The sequence below is a fragment of the Lissotriton helveticus genome, chromosome 3_1, assembly GCF_964261635.1.
Source record: "Lissotriton helveticus chromosome 3_1, aLisHel1.1, whole genome shotgun sequence".
In the NCBI taxonomy this organism is placed as follows: domain Eukaryota; kingdom Metazoa; phylum Chordata; class Amphibia; order Caudata; family Salamandridae; genus Lissotriton; species Lissotriton helveticus.
The window spans coordinates 1,102,799,146-1,102,805,726 of record NC_136061.1 but is presented as its reverse complement, the minus strand read 5'-3'; positions in this window follow the sequence as shown (position 1 = coordinate 1,102,805,726).

Sequence of the window (6,581 nt, the reverse complement as noted above, 5' to 3'; positions counted from 1 at the left end):
TGTGCCCCATGGGAACAGTCCAGCCCGAACTGCCAAGCCTGGTCCTCCCTGGACTGGAAACAAGCTTCCAAAGACCGGTTTTGGGCTTTCAGCCCTCATCAGCCTGGATGGCTTGATTCCAGTGGCGTGGAGAGCACGGGACTCACGTCTGAGCATACCCGTCACACTCAGGGTGACAATTGCAAAAACAACAGGTGATGGACAGAATGCAGAACAATGTCATACATTCACCCCAGTACAGAGATCTGGGCCTAAATCCATCCTTTTTTGCTCACCATGCCACTCCAGTTTGAACCTAGCCATATGCAAATCAGTCTTGTGTGCCCCATGGGAACAGTCCAGCCCGAACTGCCAAGCCTGGTCCTCCCTGGACTGGAAACAAGCATCCAAGGACCGGTTTCGGGCTTTCAGCCTGGGTAGCTTGATTCCAGTGGCGTGGAGAGCACGGGACTCACGTCTGAGCATACCCGTCACACTCAGGGTGACAATTGCAAAAACAACAGGTGATGGACAGAATGCAGAACAATGTCATACATTCACCCCAGTAGAGAGATCTGGGCCTAAATCTATCATTTTTTTGCTCACCATGCCATTCCAGTTTGAACCCAGCCATATGCAAATCAGTCTTAACCCTGTGCCCCATGGGAACAGTCCAGCCCGAACTGCCAAGCCTGGTCCTCCCTGGACTGGAAACAAGCATCCAAGGACCGGTTTCGGGCTTTCAGCCTGGATAGCTTGATTCCAGTGGCGTGGAGAGCACGGGACTCACGTCTGAGCATACCCGTCACACTCAGGGTGACAATTGCAAAAACAACAGGTGATGGACAGAATGCAGAACAATGTCATACATTCACCCCAGTACAGAGATCTGGGCCTAAATCCATCGTTTTTTTGCTCACCATGCCATTCCAGTTTGAACCCAGCCATATGCAAATCAGTCTTGACCCTGTGCCCGAAGGGAACAGTCCAGCCCGAACTGCCACGCCTGGTCCTCCCTGGACTGGAAACAATCATCCAAGGACCTGTTTAGGGCTTTCAGCCCTCATCAGCCTGGATGGCTTGATTCCAGTGGCGTGGGGAGCACGGGACTCACGTCTGAGCATACCCGTCACACTCAGGGTGACAATTGCAAAAACAACAGGTGATGGACAGAATGCAGAACAATGTCATACATTCACCCCAGTACAGAGATCTGGGCCTAAATCCATCCTTGTTTTGCTCACCATGCCATTCCAGTTTGAACCTAGCCATATGCAAATCAGTCTTGACCCTGTGCCCCATGGGAACAGTCCAGCCCGAACTGCCAAGCCTGGTCCTCCCTGGACTGGAAACAAGCTTCCAAGGACCGGTTTCGGGCTTTCAGCCTGGATAGCTTGATTCCAGTGGCGTGGAGAGCACGGGACTCACGTCTGAGCATACCCGTCACACTCAGGGTGACAATTGCAAAAACAACAGGTGATGGACAGAATGCAGAACAATGTCATACATTCACCCCAGTACAGATATCTGGGCCTAAATCCATCCTTTTTTTGCTCACCATGCCACTCCAGTTTGAACCTAGCCATATGCAAATCAGTCTTGTGTGCCCCATGGGAACAGTCCAGCCCGAACTGCCAAGCCTAGTCCTCCCTGGACTGGAAACAAGCATCCAAGGACCGGTTTCGGGCTTTCAGCCTGGATAGCTTGATTCCAGTGGCGTGGAGAGCACGGGACTCACGTCTGAGCATACCCGTTACACTCAGGGTGACAATTGCAAAAACAACAGGTGATGGACAGAATGCAGAACCATGTCATACATACACCCCAGTACAGAGATCTGGGCCTAAATCCATTGTGTTTTTTGCTCACCATGTCATTCCAGTTTGAACCCAGCCATATGCAAATCAGTCTTGACCCTGTGCCCCATGGGAACAGTCCAGCCCGAACTGCCAAGCCTGGTCCTCCCTGGACTGGAAACAAGCATCCAAGGACCGGTTTCGGGCTTTAAGCCCTCATCAGCCTGGATAGCTTGATTCCAGTGGCATGGAGAGCACGGGACTCACGTCTGAGCATACCCGTCACACTCAGGGTGACAATTGCAAAAACAACAGGTGATGGACAGAATGCAGAACAATGTCATACATTCACCCCAGTACAGAGATCTGGGCCTAAATCCATCGTTTTTTTGCTCACCATGCCATTCCAGTTTGAACCCAGCCATATGCAAATCAGTCTTGACCCTGTGCCCCATGGGAACAGTCCAGCCCGAACTGCCACACCTGGTCCTCCCTGGACTGGAAACAATCATCCAAGGACCTGTTTCGGGCTTTCAGCCCTCATCAGCCTGGATGGCTTGATTCCAGTGGCGTGGAGAGCACGGGACTCACGTCTGAGCATACCCGTCACACTCAGGGTGACAATTTCAAAAACAACAGGTGATGGACAGAATGCAGAACAATGTCATACATTCACCCCAGTACAGAGATCTGGGCCTAAATCCATCCTTGTTTTGCTCACCATGCCATTCCAGTTTGAACCTAGCCATATGCAAATCAGTCTTGACCCTGTGCCCCATGGGAACAGTCCAGCCCGAACTGCCAAGCCTGGTCCTCCCTGGACTGGAAACAAGCTTCCAAGGACTGGTTTCGGGCTTTCAGCCTGGATAGCTTGATTCCAGTGGCGTGGAGAGCACGGGACTCACGTCTGAGCATACCCGTCACACTCAGGGTGACAATTGCAAAAACAACAGGTGATGGACAGAATGCAGAACAATGTCATACATTCACCCCAGTACAGAGATCTGGGCCTAAATCTATCATTTTTTTGCTCACCATGCCATTCCAGTTTGAACCCAGCCATATGCAAATCAGTCTTAACCCTGTGCCCCATGGGAACAGTCCAGCCCGAACTGCCAAGCCTGGTCCTCCCTGGACTGGAAACAAGCATCCAAGGACCGGATTCGGGCTTTCAGCCCTCATCAGCCTGGATAGCTTGATTCCAGTGGCATGGAGAGCAAGGGACTCACGTCTGAGCATACCCGTCACACTCAGGGTGACAATTGCAAAAACAACAGGTGATGGACAGAATGCAGAACAATGTCATACATTCACCCCAGTACAGAGATCTGGGCCTAAATCCATCCTTTTTTTGCTCACCATGGCATTCCAGTTTGAACCCAGCCATATGCAAATCAGTCTTGACCCTGTGCCCCATGGGAACAGTCCAGCCCGAACTGCCAAGCCTGGTCCTCCCTGGACTGGAAACAAGCATCCAAGGACCGGTTTCGGGTTTTCAGCCTGGATAGCTTGATTCCCGTGGCGTGGAGAGCACAGGACTCACGTTTGAGCATACCCGTCTGTTGGAAATGGGATCCCCGGCTGGCCAGGGCTTTCGCCAAAGTCAGTCAGAGACCACCACTCCCAAGTCAGGGCAAGGGAGTTACACGCCAAGATAACCCCTACTCACCCTCTAGGTAACGTGGCGCGAGCAGCAAGGCTAAACTTGGAGGCGATGTAAGTTAAGTATTTGCGCACGCACCCCAGCAACAACAACCCAAGGCCCACCACAAAGGAAACTCCACACCAGGTTATATAAAAAATAGCCTTTGTATTACAACTCAACACATTAGATAAAACACACTTTACAATGTGCCAGGGGCACGGGCAGAATTTACAAGGGATTATTTACAAGACAGGGCCACCTGGACCACTGCCAGGAATCAGCACTTTTAGAAGTAACAATACAATACTTGTAGGCCTAGAACTTAGAACATAGCCTATCAGACAGTACCTTCCGTCCTGGTTGCACGGGATAATGCGAGTGACCTCCTTAGTAAACTTGAGCGGGCGGCCCAGCGAAGCGGCGCGGCTCAGGGGAGAGCGGCGCTGCTCGAGGCTTGGACGGGCTGCCGGCACGGTACAAGCGTTTCTCTGGGGCGACCAATGTGTGCGGCTCAGAAGAGGAGGGGAAGGCAGGATGCGGGCGACCCAGCGAAGCGGCGCGGCTCAGGGGAGAGCGGCGCTGCTCGAGGCTTGGACGGGCTGCCGGCACGAGCTGCCGAGGGGAACGAGCGAGGCACACTTCAGCGAGGCCCCAGGGGCCCAGGGAGATCAGACAAGTCCCATCAATTTGGCAGGGAAGGCACCATAGAGTCCACTGGTCCTGGGACCCTGGTCAGGGGGCAAGCTTAGTATCAAGCCCTTGGGATCACTTATAACAGAAGATCACTGTAACACAGAATAGGACATAAAGCACAAAAACCAGTACCCACTGGTAACTGGTAAGTCCCCCCCTACGCAATCCTAACCACCCTAGGAACAGGTCACGCAGGGAACCAGGACCTTACTAGCACCACCTGCACTAGCAAGAACAACCACCTCAGTATCACAATACAAGTAGGGGCATAGACCTGAGGACAAAACACATGATGCAGAACCTACATTCAGCGGTGTAAGGAACACATGACGCATCAACACACGTTCAGCGGTGTAAGGAACAGGGCACATAATGTATCAACAACACATTCAGAGGTGCAGCAAAGAGCACTTTGCAGAAATCACAGTAACATGAACTTACATCAAAGTCCAGGGTCCAGGTTGCGCCACTGCGCCAAGACCTAAACGTAGCAGCTGCCCACTACTTGCTGGGCAGCTGAGGGACAGGACAGGGGGCCTAAACGCTGCAGCTGGCACTAAGTGCTGCGCAGCTGGGGAAAGGCCAGGGATGAAGGAGTGCGCCTCACTCCTAAAGTCCACAGTACATGTCCCTAGGGAAAGAAATACCTACACGGTGCAGCTGCCCACTAATTGCTGGGCAGCTGGAAACAAATCTGCGCCAGGGGCCCTCACTGGCCCCTCAGGAAGCAAAACTGTGCAAACGGGGAGCCTTCTAGGCTCTAGAACATACATAGGCGCAGTTTGGAGCCCACTAGGCCTTCAAATTAAGCAATGCCCCTGAGCCTCTCTGGGCTCGAGCAAATGTGGTGCCAATGTTGGAGTCCCCCCTCCGGGGACTCAAAATCAATAAACTGCCCTCAAGAGCCTCTGTGGCTCTTCAAACAACTGTGGCGCCTTCTTGAGCCTCTCTGGGCTCTATCAAAGAATGCGGGGACCGAACCTCGCAGGCTCGCCGGGGCAAAGGTAGGCGGAGTCCCTTTCGGGGACTCGATATCACGGGGGGCCCCCACGAGCCTCTCTGGGGCTCCAAAACACTCTGTGGGCACTCAAGAGCCCCTCGTGGGCTCTCCACAGTGGGGCCTCGCAATCGGTGGAGTCCCGCTCGGGGACTCAAAAACACTCGTAATGCCCCCGGAGCCTCTTGGGCTTGTGAAGCAAGGAAATGCCCCCAGAACACTCACCGGCGTCTTTCCTCCGGGGCCAGCGCGGGACTCTGCCTCCGGGGCTCCCCTCACTCCTGGGAGCCCCAACATGCAACACCCGGCTCCAGGAGGGGGGGGGCATCTTCACCCGGTCCCCCCATCTCGGGACCGGGACTTGGAAAGTGGAGCCCTCAAGGCTCCGGGCTCTTCTTCTCTGGCCGGGCGCCCTGGCCAATCAGAGCACGGCGGCGGGCGGGACTTCCTTCAGCCACCCGGAAGTCCCGCCTACAGTCAGGCGCGATGCCGCCTGACTTCCTGGTTTTGCCCGCGGCTGCGGCGGTGATTTCTCGGGGCCATAGCGAGGGGTGGGCACCCTCGAAATACACCGTAAATAGCGGGGTGGCACCCGCTAGGGCTCTGATATGCGGGGTGGCACCCGTGAATGCATATCATGAAAATCGGGCAAAAGTCAAAATAAAGCGCTCCGAGCGCTAGGGAACAACACAGCGCTTTCAAGCGCTATAAGGCAAATAAAGCGCTCGCCCAGCGCTAGGCACACAGAATAAAGCTCTCATGCACCAGGGGTCAAAGGAGAGCGCTCCCAAGCGCTAGGAAGGAAAATATAGCGCTCCCAGCGCTATGAAGGCACAAAAAGCCACAAAGTCCTTCAGGAGGTGGTCATCAGAAGTCCAGGGGCTGGGCAGGGCTCAGGGAGGCAAGCCATCCCTGAGCCCAAGCAGCAGCACGCCCCTGGCAAGATTCAAGCAGCAAACAAGAACATTTTTCAAGAGGTCACAGCCTCTTTTTATACACCTTTTCCCTTTGTCTTTAGGTGCAGGGTGGGGGCAGAACCAGTCGCAGCTGGTCTGGGAGTACTGTTGATGGCCCAACCACCCATTTCATTCACTGGGGAGGCTAGGGTCATCAGTCACACCACAGGGGGGCGGAGCCAGCATTGTGTGGGGAAAACCCAGCCCATCCAGGACACAGGTACACTCCTCCCACACATCACTCATGCTAATCTCACACTCACCACCGGGCAGACCCATCCAGACTTCCTGGAGCCTGGCATGCCAGCCAGCTCCAGCCAATCACGCTCCAGCACCCTCACTGCACACATATCTCAATGTCCAGAAGTAGCACTTCCCTTCTAGACACATACATGCTGCATACACCATCTCGCAGCATTCACTCCCCCGAGTTCACACATACCAAACTTGACCATGCACACCTCACGCATCAGGAACTACCAGGGACACAGACATTCCCCATGCATTCCTATGGG